Here is a 15496-nt window from a genome sequence, read left to right on the forward strand (position 1 = left end):
ATATCTACCTTCTAGCCAAAGTGATATAGGCAGGAAAAGCAAATATGTACATTTAAGGAAGATTTATTTTAAAGAAAGGGAGCAAGCACTGACTCCTCTTCTTGCTTCCAAGCATCTGGAACTTAACAGCTAAGGTACCAGCATATAATAATGGACAAATTGGAATATGCCAAACAGGATAGAGCACAGTGTAGACCCAGAACTCATGTCACAACAGAAAGCCACCAACACCTGTATTGCCTACTTGGAGCTCTCTTATGTTCAAGGTACTACTATTCTGAATGTTTCATTTAATATAGCTGAATCTAGATCTAATTAATAATAAGGACACAATTCATATGAAAGAAACATGAAAAGCCAATAAACACATGAGAAGATGCTCAAACTCAAATGAATAGTGAGATATTAGATAATATCTATCAGTCTGACAAATTTAAACAATAATAACAACAGATGGCCTGGATATGGGGGGTATACCACATATTGCTAGAAGACTGTGAATTTTGATGGCCTTTTAAAGAAATTAAATGGATAATATTAACAGAATTTTTGACCAAAAAATTCTTCTCCTGGAAATCTACCTCATTCAAGGGAAGGGAAAAAAATAAAAAGTATTTAAAGATTTATGGATAAAGTTCCTGTACTTTATGTTGCATGGTTATAGTGGTAAAAATCAACAGAAACAATGTAAGTGGTATCAAGAGAATATGGATGAACTATTACCACATTTATTATGAAGGGATTAAAATAAATAAAGTTAATGTGGCAGAATTTCCATGACATATGCTTAAATAATGAATGTGCATTACATGAGATCAGGCTTATAAACGCTAACAGTGGTAAAACACATGTATTAAGTGTGGAGTTTGAGTATGCTTGAATCAAAAAACATTTGTATTGCAGCATACAGAAAAAAGATACATGCATAAACTGTGTGAAGGTCATTTACTATAAATACGTAAATGCTATACACATATATGTGTGATATGCCAGCATAGTAAGACATAAAATTGTAGGTTTACAACCAGGGATTATCTGGGGTAAGGAGAGACTCTGATGCAGATAAAAAATTAGACCTAAGGAAAGATAAAAAAAAAAACAAAAACAAAAAACCTTCTCTAACTTGAAAAGGGTCTATACAATGATTTATATAATACTGTTGTCAGGGGGTGTGTGTGTATGAGAAGGAGAGACAGAGAGAGAGAGGATGATGTAGGAATAATCACTAGAACACTAATGGCCACTTTAGAAGGATTACTAAAGATATTTTATAATTCAAAATAATATGTATTATCTTTGCATAAAGTCCTTAACCTCAAATTGTGTCACTTCATTTGTAAATAATTAAGAAAATATCTTGGTTACCTCAAGACTTTTCACAGTCTAGAAGAAGATACTTTGAGCACTGAAAGCTATGATGACATCAGTATTGACACGTATTCATATCTTTGCAGTCTCCAGGAGAGCAACTGAGGCCACAACTGCTGCTTAGAGTAGTGTGTAATACTGGTTTGTTGGCGGATTTTTATTTATTTATTTTTACATTTCAACTGAATAGATTTTGAAGCTCATTTGTAATTATGTTAGTAAATTTATAAGAAAAATTGTTACTTTCTCCTTTTGAAAAATGATACATTTTAGTACTTTAAAACATTTCTAGAAACAAACAAGTGAACTAGTCAAGCCACATAATCATTTATCCTTAGAATTAATGGATGATGCATACAGCTGACTACCCTGCATACATCATTTCATACATCACATAATAGAACAAAGTATAGGTTATATTTCTCCTTCGTTAAGAACATTTAAATCATGAGCAGATAGAAGCCAGAAACCTAATTACTTACAATAAGCTTATTCCTCCAGAGATATGTCAAATATTCCAGCTAACATAATAAGTATCTTCTTTATTTCCTCTCCTAACATATTTTTAGACATTTATTCCCTGTTGAGTGCAAACCAAGGAACTAATAGGAAAGGGACATGATCCTTCGTACTTGATGGTGGCTACGAGATTTGAAAATCAGCCAAGGAAGTGAGTTGTTAGAAGGAAAACTGTCTTAAATATTGACAATAGATAAAGGTGAAAAGGCTATTTGCAAACCCAGAAAATAAGCTTACAAACTAATAGTTGGTTTAAAATAAAAGTGCAAAAGATACTAAGTGCCCTAGCAACTGATATAATAGGTGACGACATATTTTGGACATGAGAATAAGGAAAATGATGCCAAGTAAATAATAAATCTAGAATACGAAAGTGAAATTCTCATTGGAGGCTAAGTACAAGCAATATAGTACCTGTTATAAAGTACTGAGAAGATGAGATGATAGGAGGGAAAAAGGGAGAAAGAATAATCATACGGCTACTCTGGAAGTTAGAAATAATTCCCCAAACTATAGCTGTGGCTGCTACCATCTAAAGATGGCTTCTGACATTAGGAGAAAGAAGGGAAAAATGAAGAGGGGGAAATTAGTGGGGGGAGATGAACCCTGAGAGACTATAGACCCCAAGAAACTGAGGGTTTGGGGGGGCGGTGGGCCTAGTGATGGGTATTAAGGAGGACACGTATTGCATGGAGCACTGGGTGTCATACGTGAACAACGAATCATGGAACACTACATCAAAAACTAATGGTGTAAAAAAAAAAAAACTAATGGTGTACTGTATGGTGACTAACATAACAATAAAAAAAATAAAAATAAAGATGGCCTCTATATAGAGAATAAGAGAACATTCTAATGAAAAAAAAAATCAAAAAGCCATTTGGAAATGTCTATTTTGGCCACTGCTAGCCCACAGATTTTTAAAAATATACCATCCTTTATCCACTTCTTGTGGAGCTATTATCTCCTTGAATCTAGAATATAGAGGTCATATTCTCAGTGAAGAACATTTTGAGATAAATAATGGAGCTAACTAGATTGGAATGATAAGCAAATAAGACACAGATTTTTGAGAACCTCTCCATCGTTAGTGCTCTGCTTCATATTATTACCATGAGCATTAAGTCCCATTAAAAGAAAAATTTCCTTGAAAAAGTCCCACTACAAAAATAAAAAGCTAAGTGATCTCCCCCAGTAATATCTGTACAATAGGGATTTTAGGAAACACTTCAACCTTAAAATAAGACTGGGTCCATAACAGATAGCACCAGCTAGGTGACACTATTTGCAAGTCTGGGACAAGTTTCTCCAGGAAGCTATATGTGCTCTGAATCAATATCCAATTGGTCCACGAATCAAGGGGTGGAAATGGAAGTGGCCCTACTCACTGTTGCCCTTCATGACTCACTAGCAAAATTACTGCTTCCTGTTTCCATGACTTTATGCTCTGCTAGCCTAGAGATCTTAGTTTCAGAGAGAGCAGTGCTTCCACGAGGAGACACAACAATGATTCCATTAAACTGGAAATTAAGACATTGCCTGTCCATTTTGAGCTCCTCATGCTTTGGATCAACAAGCAAGGGAGGAAATTATAGTGCTGGCTGGGGTGACTGGTCCTGAATCATGTGAACGTGGATGACTACTCTACAACAGAGATAAAGAAGAGTGTCTGTAATATAGGAAATGCCTTGGTTATCTCCTAGTATTACCATGAGCTGTGATAAAGGTCAATGAAAAACTGTAACAACCCCATCTGGATAGTACTACAGATGGCCCAGATCCTTCAATAATGAATCACCCCACCAGTGAAGTACCATGACCATCTGAAGTACTTGCTGAAGGCAAAGGGAATACAGAAAGAGTAGTATAAGAAAGCAGTTACAAAAACAAGCTTACAACCATGGGACTTGTTACAAAAATAGGCATTGCAATTGTCATTAGTATTTTCCCCTTATTCTGTTATGAATATTTGTGTGTGTATATACATATATTAAGCAAATAACTCTTTTCTTTCCTATTTTTTTCTTCCTTTCTTATTCCCTTATTGTATGATGAAAGTTGTATTGACTTTATATCAATATTAAAGTATTGTTAATTTCCAATCATAGCATTTGACTTACAAGATATCATGAGAAGAGTAGACCTTCAAGGACCTCACAACCTCCTCTGGAGAAGGGACTCGTGTTTTCATTCGTATACAATATAGTTGTATCCTATTAGGTGAAATTATGACCTTATTATTGTCTTTATTTGGAGATTAAATATGGTTTAAGGAGATGTGCATAGGTGTCAAGTTGACAAGGGGTGGACTTGCAATGGTTAACTTGATGTTGACTAAGCTAAGGAATGCCCAGATAGCTGAGAAAATATTATTTCTGAATATATCTGTAAGGCTGTTTCTAGAAGATGTTAGCTTTGAATTGGTAAACCCAGTAAAGCAAATGGCCCTCTTCATTGTGGTTAGACATCGTCCAATCCACTGAGAATACAAATAGAACAAAAATATAGAATAAAGGCAAATTCCAATACTCTGCTTAAACAAACACATTCATCTTTTTCTTCTGCCCTCAGACATTTGTGCTCCTGATTCTTATTTGGGCATTTAGACTACAATCAGGACTCATATCATGAGCCCCTTAATTCTCAGGTCTTTGGATTCACACTGAGTTATACCAGCAGCTTTCCAGGTTCTACAGCTTGCAGTCAGCAGAGTGTGGGATTTCTTGGGTTCCTTAGCCATGTGAACCAATATCTATAATAAATCCCCTTTTAAACATATTTCTCTCTCTATTTATACCCTATTGGTTATTTTTCTCAACTGGACCTTAAAATAATTGGCCCCATGACAGTTCAAAATTCAGAACCTTAAAGGTTTAATGTACTATGACATACAGAAAATTGGAAATTGTTTCTAATCATGAACAAGTAAGTACTTCTGAAGACTAATTTAAGAAACACAAAAATTACCTCAGATTTAAACAGAATCTCCACATGGCTATCTAAAACATGTGGAGGCTGGCTTCCAGAAAGAATCTCCTAATACGAAAAGGTGCTAGACCTTCCATATGCCTCAACTGGAAAGGTAGAGGATTAAAAATAAATTACTCTCCGTGAAGAGGAATCTTTTCATTCATAGCATTAAGGTGAAAAGCAAGCCTCCTCTGGCTCAGGTGATCCTAAATTAGCTCTGAAGACCAGATTTCTGATTACAGTCTCCACCAGAAATGTACTATTTTGTGGGCCAACTTGATGCCAAAATGCCATCTAAACTCTCTATTTTCAATGTGATGAATGCACCTCAGAACCTTGTGCTACAGAATCATTTATGTGTTATGCAGCTTTAGAGATGAACATGTCTGATGTTCCATTTCCCCACATCCATCTGAATCACCTCCTGTCATAATTATGGGCTCCACTTAGTTACAGGGAAAAAGGGGGGAATTAAATATTAAGGCTGGTTCCCAGGAGAGTCAGATTTGCAAATACTGCACTTCCCACATACAATGAAAGATAGAAAAAGATATTTAATCCTTTACAACTCCAAAGAATGAAGTAATACCATCATCCACATTTAGGCTAATTCTAAGCACAGGCAAAGAGGGGAATAAAAATGAAAGTTTGTCTCTAGGAGGGTCATTTTGGAAATGCCACCAATTCTCATATATTAAAATATTATAAAGATGTGCATTCCTTTCTGACCTCAGAGAATGGAACAGCATCAATCAACTACACTGAAGTCATTCAGGGATAGGCAATAGGAAGGTATATTCTTAATTCAGGTGTCTTCCTTTTTTTCCTACTTCAGAGAAAAGACTTAGAACTGAGCAGAAGAGAAAGCACTTTGATGTGAAGGACACTCCATATTGATACACGGAGTTTTAGTTCAGGTAAAAGTTGAGTATTCTGGAAAGTCAAAGAGGGACTTACATATTGTTTGCAGTGTTTTTTGCAAGGTAGTAAATATATTCCTCCCATTTTATTTAAGAAACCAAAATACATGAAGGTCAAGTCCTCCAAAGGGAAAAAAAAAACAAAAAACAAAAAACAAACCTACAGTATTACCGTGTGATACAAAAACAAAAACAAAAAAGCAGACATAATGATGCTGATAAAACACTTGGACATCTCATGTACCACCTGGCAGTACCACCTTAGAGAAGGAAATGTGCTGATTTCCTAGGGCTTTTACAATGAAATGATCATCAAATCTGGGGCATTTACTCTGGGAAATGTGCACAGTATTCTAGACAAGTATTTATAAATAGTCATTCTCCTAAAGGAAAGATGACAAGGAGCAAAAACTGAAGCCCTTTTAAAAAAGCAAACACTTTAGCCGAGAGAGAACACTGTTTTGCTGTCATCACTCTGAAGGCCAATTCTGTTTAATGGGAAAAAAAAAATGTACTCAGAAAGATAACTGAGAAAACTGGTCAAATAGACTGTAATTAATGCCATTTTTTAAAAGCAGAAAATGTTTTTATTTCATGGACCTGGAAAATAATTTGATTTTTTCAAGGGGAAAAGAAAGGCAGAAATCCAATGCTAGTTTGTAGAAAAGTTTCTTCTAAGGAACCACTTTTGAAACAACATTCATTAAATTAAATTTCTCATCAGAAGATAATCAGATAGTGAATAAGCCAGACTCATCATCATCAAATATCACTACCCTTCATCTGTATTAAAAAGATTGGAAGAAATTAAAGTAAGCAATTAAAATAATTGAATTATTTAATTGCTAATTAAATAACTATATTCCATTTGTGGATAAATACAGACATCATCATCAGCTTTTGAATGGCTATGCTGGAGTCTTAAAATATTTCTAATTTTTAAATTTGTTTCATTTCTTTCTTCTTGAAGTCTTACTAGAAGATCTAACAGGCTATTCCAATAATTAAGTCAGACACTGGAATTTGACAGTGGTATAAGAGCACCATGCTTTGAAGACCTATCCGGCTTACTCAGATTCTATAAAAATACTCTCTATACTATTTCAGCTTGAAAGATGGGGGCTGTTTCACCAAGGTCTTTCTATGCCTCAACTGAGAGATAGGAAACTTATACATTTAAGTAGTATTGTATATCCCCTGGTCTCCAGGGAGTACAGTGGGAATTAATGTGATTAAGCTTATAAAACATACTGAGCCCTTAGACAGAAGCTGGCCTTTTCATAATCAGGATTTTAGTTAACAATTGTGCCAGTGTGTCTACATTGACTCTATTTAGAAGTGTAGGCTATCTACAAGATGTTGGGTTTAGTGCTTAATCATTTTCCTGACAGCTCCCCAAACCAACTCTACCTTCATCCTTATAAGTCACTTTGCCACCTTCACTTCTGGGGCCTCCAAAATCTTCTCTGATGTTTTGCAATCATTTTTGTGAATGACACCTGCAACTCCTACCTTGTAACTCTCATTTGAATCAACTTAGTTTCTTTGGGTGACATTTCAAATCAACAGAGTCCTTTTACTACCCAGTTTTCATCACCTTCCTTCTCTACTTGTTTGCTTTAGGAGAAACTTGGTATTTCCTACACATGAACAGCCATCTTGCCCAAGTGCTCATTACGAAAAGGCCATATTGTCTCTCCTGGCTCCTGATATTGTGTGAAAATGTAGGGAGGGCATGATTCTTGTTAGCCAGGTCACTTCTCATTTAAAATCCTGGCAGCAAAGCAAAAAGAACAGACTCTGTATCACCCTGAGGATGGAAGTTAACTTCTCTGAGCTGTGCTATCTTTATCTGTAAAGTAACAAAATCTCAATTTCACTAGGCTTCACTGACTTGTGTTTACAAATGAAGTCATGTTAATAATCATTACCAAGATCTCATTCATATTCTCCTTCATCGGCTCCCTTAACATCTTTACCCATCTACCAAATCTGTAGAGAATCTTCATATGTCTTACATCTTCCTGGCAAGACAGCTCTCCCTGACATTGTCATTGCTCTGCTTGGTTCCGTTTCAATGAATTGCTTGGCCAGGGATCACTTCCTTTAAGGTGGGAAGCTCGTTAACATGCAGTTTCTGAATCCACTGATCTGGGGTAGAGCTTGATGTGCTGCTTTTCTAAAATGTTCCCATATGATGGTGATACTGCTGATACCGCGGCTCAGTCTGAGAGGTCTCAGACTTTCAGACTAGTGTGCTAAACTCAACTTTTCCTTCTGGTGTCCATGACGCTATTACCATTGCCCTGAACCTTCTCAATAGTGAGTGGTCTGTGTTGAAGGAGTTTATCTCTCCATCACACTACTCATTTTCCTAAGTATTACACCAATTATTACAGCAGCCTTTCTTCCTGCCAGTAGAGCACACATGGTAACATACAGCTAAACTGGGGGAAAGATTCCATCTACCACATCAGAATCTCCCATTTGAAAACTAATGTGTTTTTTTTGTTGTTTTTGTTTGTTTTGTTTTGTTTTTAAGATTTTATTTATTTGACACAGAGAGAGAGAGATCACAAGTAGGCAGAGAGGCAGGTAGAGAGAGGGGGGAAGCAGGCTCCCTGCTGAGCAGAGAGCCCGATTCAGAGCTCCATCCCAGAACCCTGAGATCATGCCCTGAGCCGAAGGCAGAGGCTTAACCCACTGAGCCACCAAGGTGCCCGAGTAATGGTTTTTTGATAAACCCATTTTGGTCTGGTATCTTCTGTTTTAGGAGACATTCTTTCCCAAGAAAGTCCTTAATCCTCCTTATAAGTTATCTTCAATGTGTTTTGCCTGATGAGTTCACCATATATTACTAGCCTGAACTTTAGTAGTAGGAAATAGCTTAAATACATTAGGTCTCCCATATTATAATTATTACTTTCAAGAGTTGTTATGTACTAAAAAAATATATATATACACATCATATGGTTCATAATGTTTGTTCAAAAGTGTTATCCATTCCTCCTGTCCATCAATACTTAATAGGCACTTGAAGTGATTAGCATTCAGTAAACATTTCCCTTAACAGTCATAGTTCTACAGTGGCAGCTAGCTGATTAGCAGACCCTAAATTTAAAAATATGTTTTTAGACATAGATCCAGCAGATATACATGGAGTACCAAATATCTATTAGGGATACACCAGGAAATAAACCAGATAAAAGTCACTTCTCTCATGGAGAGAATATTATGGAGGGGGAATTAGAATCAGAAGGTCACTCTAGTTTTTTGTTTGCATTAGCTGTAAGCAAAGTTCCCATCTACAGTAACTCCTTGGTATGTTTACCTAAGCCCCTATTGTCCAAAGTGCAGCCATCATCTTCACCAGTACAAAGACCAAGAGAGGTCAATCATCTTATATCCTAATCCCAACTCTTTTGTAAGAGATTCGTGTTTTGGGGCAAGTAATTTAATTTCTTGATTATGAGCGTCCTCATCTATAAATTACAAGCATTTGGACTGTATTAGCTCTAAACTTCTCCTCAACCATATTGATCTATTATATTATTATATACTCCACAGCAGTTCAAAAGTGGGATCCATTTTCTCCCTCCTTGACAAGTTCAAGAACTGGCTTGTATGATTTCTTTCCATCCCATATTTGCAGACATCTGTACTCATTTTAATAATCACATTGTGGAGCTCACACCATAATCATTTTAAAGAAACTTCTCTCCCTCAAGCCATTCATGATAATATTCACCCTGTATCAGACATCTATGCCTTGTGTAACCATGTTTTATAATTTATCATCTCATACCATACCCAAATCCCAAGGTTTCAAATATTTTTTCACCCCCAGATCTAAAAAGTAATACATTTCCCTCTTTTTTTTTTTTTTTTAACAATAGTCCAATACAAACAGAGAGAGATCACAAGTAAGCAGAGAGGCAGGCAGAGAGAGAGTAGGAAGCAGGCTCCCTGCTGAGCAGAGAGCCCGATTTGGGACTTGATCCCAGGACCCTGAGATCATGACCTGAGCTGAAGGCAGCAGCTTAACCCACTGAGCCACCCAGGCGCCCTACATTTCCCTCTTTATACTCATCAGAAACTTAGACTAAAGTGCCTTCTAACTCACTCAACTCACTGGTTCATCTCTAGCTACTTTTATTTCCCCTGAAATATATGGCCAGCTATTCCCATGCAATCCTTACTCCACTCCACAGTTAGGTTCTGTGATACTATCAGCAGTAGTCACCAGTCCCTACATCCCTCAGCTATTCCTCCAGAGCTTCCCCTGGGCTGTAGAACATAGATGGAGAAAACATCAACACCAGGCATCTATTCTGCCAAAAATGTATGTGTCTCATAGAAAAGTACACTATTTTTTTCCAATTTATTTATTTTCAGAAAAACAGTATTCATTATTTTTTCACCATGAAAAGTACACTATTAAGGTTGCTTTAAAAGTGCTTTAGTCCTGTCTTGCTGATTTTTTCCCTGATCTATAAATCTCCTTTCTTCATTCTTAACAGATATTCTTTCCTCCTATTCCCCTGATGTGAACAGCCCACAAATATGCTTTCCCTCATCTGTTTTTTTATTGTTTAAACAGAAAAAAATGGGTCTTTTTCTCTTTCCATGGTTACTACTCTCAACTCTGATATTCTTACTTTATTTCTTTTGTTGCCTTTGTAATATTCCTCCTTTCAATTTTACCATTGACCATATCTCCATATAAAGTTCATGTCAGGGTACCTGAGTGGTTCATTGGCTAAGTGTCCAACTCTCGATCCCAGCTCAAGTCTGGATCTCATGACTGTGAGTTTAAGCCTTCAAGGCCCATGTTGGGCTCTATGCTGGGCTTCAAGCCCTTTTTTATATAAATAAATAAGTAAATAAATAAAGTGCAGATCATTTTCTGATTAGTCTTTGGTGTTGACTCAATAACCCTGTTTTCTATAAGGCCCTCATCCTCACAATATTAATGTCACATAAACAGGTAAGGACATGCATTCATGAAGTATGTGAATTTTTACACTATAACCAAAGTCAGTTGGAAACAAAACAGCCCAGCTGTACTCTAGAAGTTCCTAATCTCAGAAGTTATGTTTACACTTTTAAAGATGAACCAAGTTCTGAGGTACTTAAGTGGTTCGGTCAGTTAAGCCTCAGACCCGCTTCCGGCCCAGGTCATGACCTCAGAGTCATGGGATGGAGCCCCTCATAGGGCTCCATGCTCAATGCAGGGTTTGCTGGAGATTCTCTCCCTCTCTCTCTGTCTTTCTGCTCCTCTCCCCTCTCATGCTCGCTCTCTCTCAAACAAATTAATACAATCTTTAAATAATAATATGAAACAAGTTCTTCCTGAAATCACCTTACCTATGTAAACTGCAGAAACTCTTTACCCAAACTCCCCCTTCATATTATCTCTCATTGCAGTTTGTAACATTTTCACATGTATTTCTTAAAGTGATGCCTTAGACTTGCCTTTCAGGGTAGGGAGGTAATTACCAAGGAAACTAAGAAACAGGCATGAGCAGGTCAGTTGTTAGTGAGATCCTTGCTCCGCTTGTATTTAACAAGTGTAGTAGAACTTACACTCCTTACTGCCGCAGGTGTGGTCCCCATACCAGAAGCATTTCATCATCTGGCAGCTTATCGGAAAATCAGAATTGTAGGCCCTACCCCTGAGACTTACTAGGTCAGGATCTTCATTTTCACAAAAACTCCTTGGTGATGCCTGTGTATGTTAATGTTTGAAATGCATTGATTTAATTCTCACTACTCTGGTGAGTGGTAAAAATGGGGAAAAAACCTGCAAGTCTGTCATCTACTTTTTCCCATTTTGTATTTTCTCAAACTTTCTTCAACTTATACTCTAATAAATCCATTGGCTTATACAGTTTCATTTCTACAAACTAACTTTGATTAGTTTTCTGTTTTTCATACAATAGATGCTTCTTATCAGTACTCCATACTCAATTCCCTGAACAGTTATAACCAGCAACCTTTTTTTTACCACCCACTCACCCAGTGACCCTATATAGAGGCTTATTGCTAATGCTGATTGATTTGTCAGAGAGAGAGAGAGAGAGCACAAGCAATGAAATTGGCAGGCAGAGAGGGAGAGAGAAGCAGACTCCCCGCTGAGCAAGGAGTCTGAGGAGGGACTTGATCCCAGAACCCTGGAATCATGACCTCATAGCCACCCAGGCATCCCAATTACTGCCAATCTACTATGTGTTGCCAATTATCTCCAAATTTATAAATCATAGGCAGTAAAATCAGATGATTTAGGAATTGGGAGGGGTTTGGAGATCATTAATCCAACTCCTTTCATGGTGTCTGGCACAAAGCATGCCCTTAATAAATATTTGCCGAATACCAAAAAAAAAAAAAAAAAAAAAAGAGAGAGAGAGAGAAAACTGATTTCACAGAGAATAGATAATTATCTATCAATAGCAGAACAAGACTAGAATCCAGTCTCTGAAATCCTCCCCAGTTCTCCTTGCTCTCAATTATCCAGTTCAGTCCTTGCTCCCTTCTGTGTCCCTATAGCACTGAATCTCAGCCTTCACTGCAAAAGAGAACCACCTGAGGAGATTTAAATATACTGTTTCCATTCACAAATACAAGTGAAAAGACTCTTGTATCCAAGGAACCTCCAATGAGTATCATGTAAAAATAGAAAGACATGTGGATTGCCAATATGATGAAAGGACTGAAGGTTATCACTTTTTCCAAGTCGAGTCCATAAGATAGATACATAACATGTAAGAACTTTGTTACTTTATTGATTCTGTCACTTTGTATAAGATCTCTGAGCATCCAGACATTAGATGGAATCAAATAATTAAAACATGATCTTTATTCCTGAGAAGTATCTGATTAAGAGCTAAGTGAAATTTGCAGTCCGGTGCTATTCGGTGTCTCGTTGAAGTGCATGGAGGTATCTGTATCAGAAAGAAGTCATTTAAACTGTGATCTGAAGGAAGGATAGAATTTGAATAACTCGAGATGAAGAGGAATAGAATCTTACACGGGAGACACAGACATACCTAAGAGAAGTCAAATACAACCTTGACTCTTCCAGGAGGAAGGGAATAAAAAGTGCTAAAAAGGGAAGAGTGATTGCTATATGCCAAACACAATTCTAAAGCATGTTACATGTGTCAACCTCATTTAATCCTAACAGTATCTAGTAATGGTAAGTATACTTTTTCATCCCAATTTCACAAATAAGGAAACTGTAGCATCTAGAGAAAGAGTATTTTGCCCTTGCTTACCTACTAAAGCTAGAACTTGAAAATGAATTAAGCCTCTGGATTTCAGAAAGACTAGTATTAGGAATACAGGATATACATCCCTGTAGACCTTGCAACATGGCCAGACACTGAATAAATAGATTTTGAATCAAGATTTGACTCTGAGGTATTTTATCCCTCCTGAACATATTGTGAGATATTGAAGCTTCTTTGGCTTGGAAACGATCTGAGACAAGGTGATGCTTTAGAAAGATTTATTTAACAATCTTGTTCGAAGAGAGGTGGATTGTTGAAAGAGGTACTGGAGTCAAAGAAACAGGATTAATTGCCTTAAGTGAGGCGAGGAAGAACAAATACAGATGACGAGTTAGAGCATCTGCTATCTAAGATTTAAGAGAAGGAAGCAAGATGTTACAAGTGGGGGGAAAATACTTTAAAGAGGAAAATGCTATTTAGTTGCCCTTCATTTTTAGGATAAAATAATTATTAGTTTCCCATTAAGATAATTTTTAGACTTCAGGAAACATAGTCCAAATTCTCATCATACGCTATTATCGTATTAAGAATTTGATTTCTTTTTAAATTATAAATTTTCTTGATAATAGAAATATCTTTAAAATAACTTTGTCAAATATTCTAGACATATTTTCAAAGTATTGCCGTATTAGAAAATGAATTCCCTTTGTAGCCAAGGATGACCTTTACAGACTAATAATAAATTAAAAGAAAAATAGATATTAGTATTTTTAGTTCCAAATTCTCATGTTCCATTTTGCTAACATTTTACCCTTGCAGAGGCAGTTCAAGGTTTTTACAAAATAATAAAATAGAAGCTTTTAAAGCTAAAATAGAACATATAGGAAATGATAGCACAATGCAATAGAATTCATCATCATTGAAGGAATATTGGCTGGAAGTTAGAAAATAGAAAAATTAGTCCATTTCTCCCACTACCATGCTTTCTGACATTATGTAAATGTAACCTTCCTGGGTCTTTATTTTGCTATAGGCTGAAATAAAAATGATTCAAATTTCAGGAATATTCCAGTGAGGAATTAAACCTTTATAACTTAACAAAATATAACCAAAGATGAAATTTAAAACAATGAACTCCAGAGGCCCAAAGATCCACTGTGCCAAAATAATGAATGAAATTAATATTGTTACAGATGGCTTGAAACACAAATTATAGAAATAAAATTTATTTTGAGTTTCTCAAAGGGATACTTTCCCTAATTAACATTTTTTATTCAATTTATATATATTTTTGAATAGGTAATGTGTCTTTGCTATTCATAAATCAAAAACATACACAAAATAATATAGGAAAAAGTTTCCTTCTAATTCCTGTGTTCATACATCCAGATCCCACATGAGACCTTCAATAATACACATTCTCCCAGAGTTTCATACATATATGAATACAGAAATACATATTTCTATTGGACTGTATTTTTGCTTTATGCTATTTACTTCACACACCATACAGCAACAACTTCCTCCTCCTCCTCTTCCTCCTCCTCTTCTTCTTCTTTTCTGTTAAACAAGCTCTGGCTAGTTTTATTAAAGAAAACTTTTTCATGATTTACTTTTCACCAGTCTGTTCTGGCATGGCTTCTAATGATATCATTATCTCCTGGATCAATGATAGTCAGTGTGCATACTCTGTAGTATTTCCCACATGCTGTGCCCAATGCAATATTATTGCCACTGTAGTGACACTAGTTTGGGCCAATAGTGTTCCATTTCAGATCTCCATGAGGCTGGGCAGTTGTTGGTGAGGATGACCAGTTCCCCTTTACTATGTCTGGTCATTTGTAGAGTCTGCTTGTATCCCACCATGTACTTTCCACTTTTCATATTGAATTGGAGCCTAGAGTTGATTGACTCCAGCGACTTTTTCATCTTCTTTGCAGCCACCATCTTCCTGCTTTAGGTATGGGATGGCCCCAACCAAGAGTGGCCACCAAATTAGCCAGGACAGAGAAAGGAAAGAGCTCCCACAATGCTTTGATTCTCTGCCAGTATAGCTTGGTTGCCTGTATAGAAAATTTCCTTATTCATTTTGTTTTTGTTTTTTTTTTAATTATTAGAGTTCGAGAGCTTTCCGTCATATGGGCATACCTTAATTCACTTAACCATCAAACACTATAAAAGCTTAAGCTGTTTCTGCTACTATAATAATACTATAGTATAATTTTTTTGACACATGTGTGTGTGTGTGTGTGTGTGTGTGTGCGCGCACATGTGTGTTTTAAATAAACTCTACCCCCAAAGTGGGGCTCAAATTCATGACTCCATCAAAAGTTGCATACTCTATCAAATGAGCCAGCCAGGCATGCGACAGTATAAAGTTTCATATAAATTTTATTTCATGAATATGTAACTATACAACTAGTAATAAACTTCTGGAAGAATAAATGCCTGTTAACAAGGTGCATAGAGTTTTAATATTTCTAGATCTTC

General features: G+C 36.4%; 1 protein-coding gene and 1 pseudogene across 2 annotated transcripts in view; both read right to left on the minus strand.

The window, feature by feature from the left end:
- LRFN5 (leucine rich repeat and fibronectin type III domain containing 5) overlaps positions 1-15496 on the minus strand; it is a 244753-nt gene that overhangs the window by 160320 nt on the left and 68937 nt on the right. The window lies entirely within an intron of this gene.
- On the minus strand, positions 14616-14953 carry LOC122893304 (annotated as a pseudogene).

Source organism: Neovison vison, chromosome 13, assembly GCF_020171115.1.
Source record: "Neovison vison isolate M4711 chromosome 13, ASM_NN_V1, whole genome shotgun sequence".
Classification (NCBI taxonomy): Eukaryota; Metazoa; Chordata; class Mammalia; order Carnivora; family Mustelidae; genus Neogale; species Neogale vison.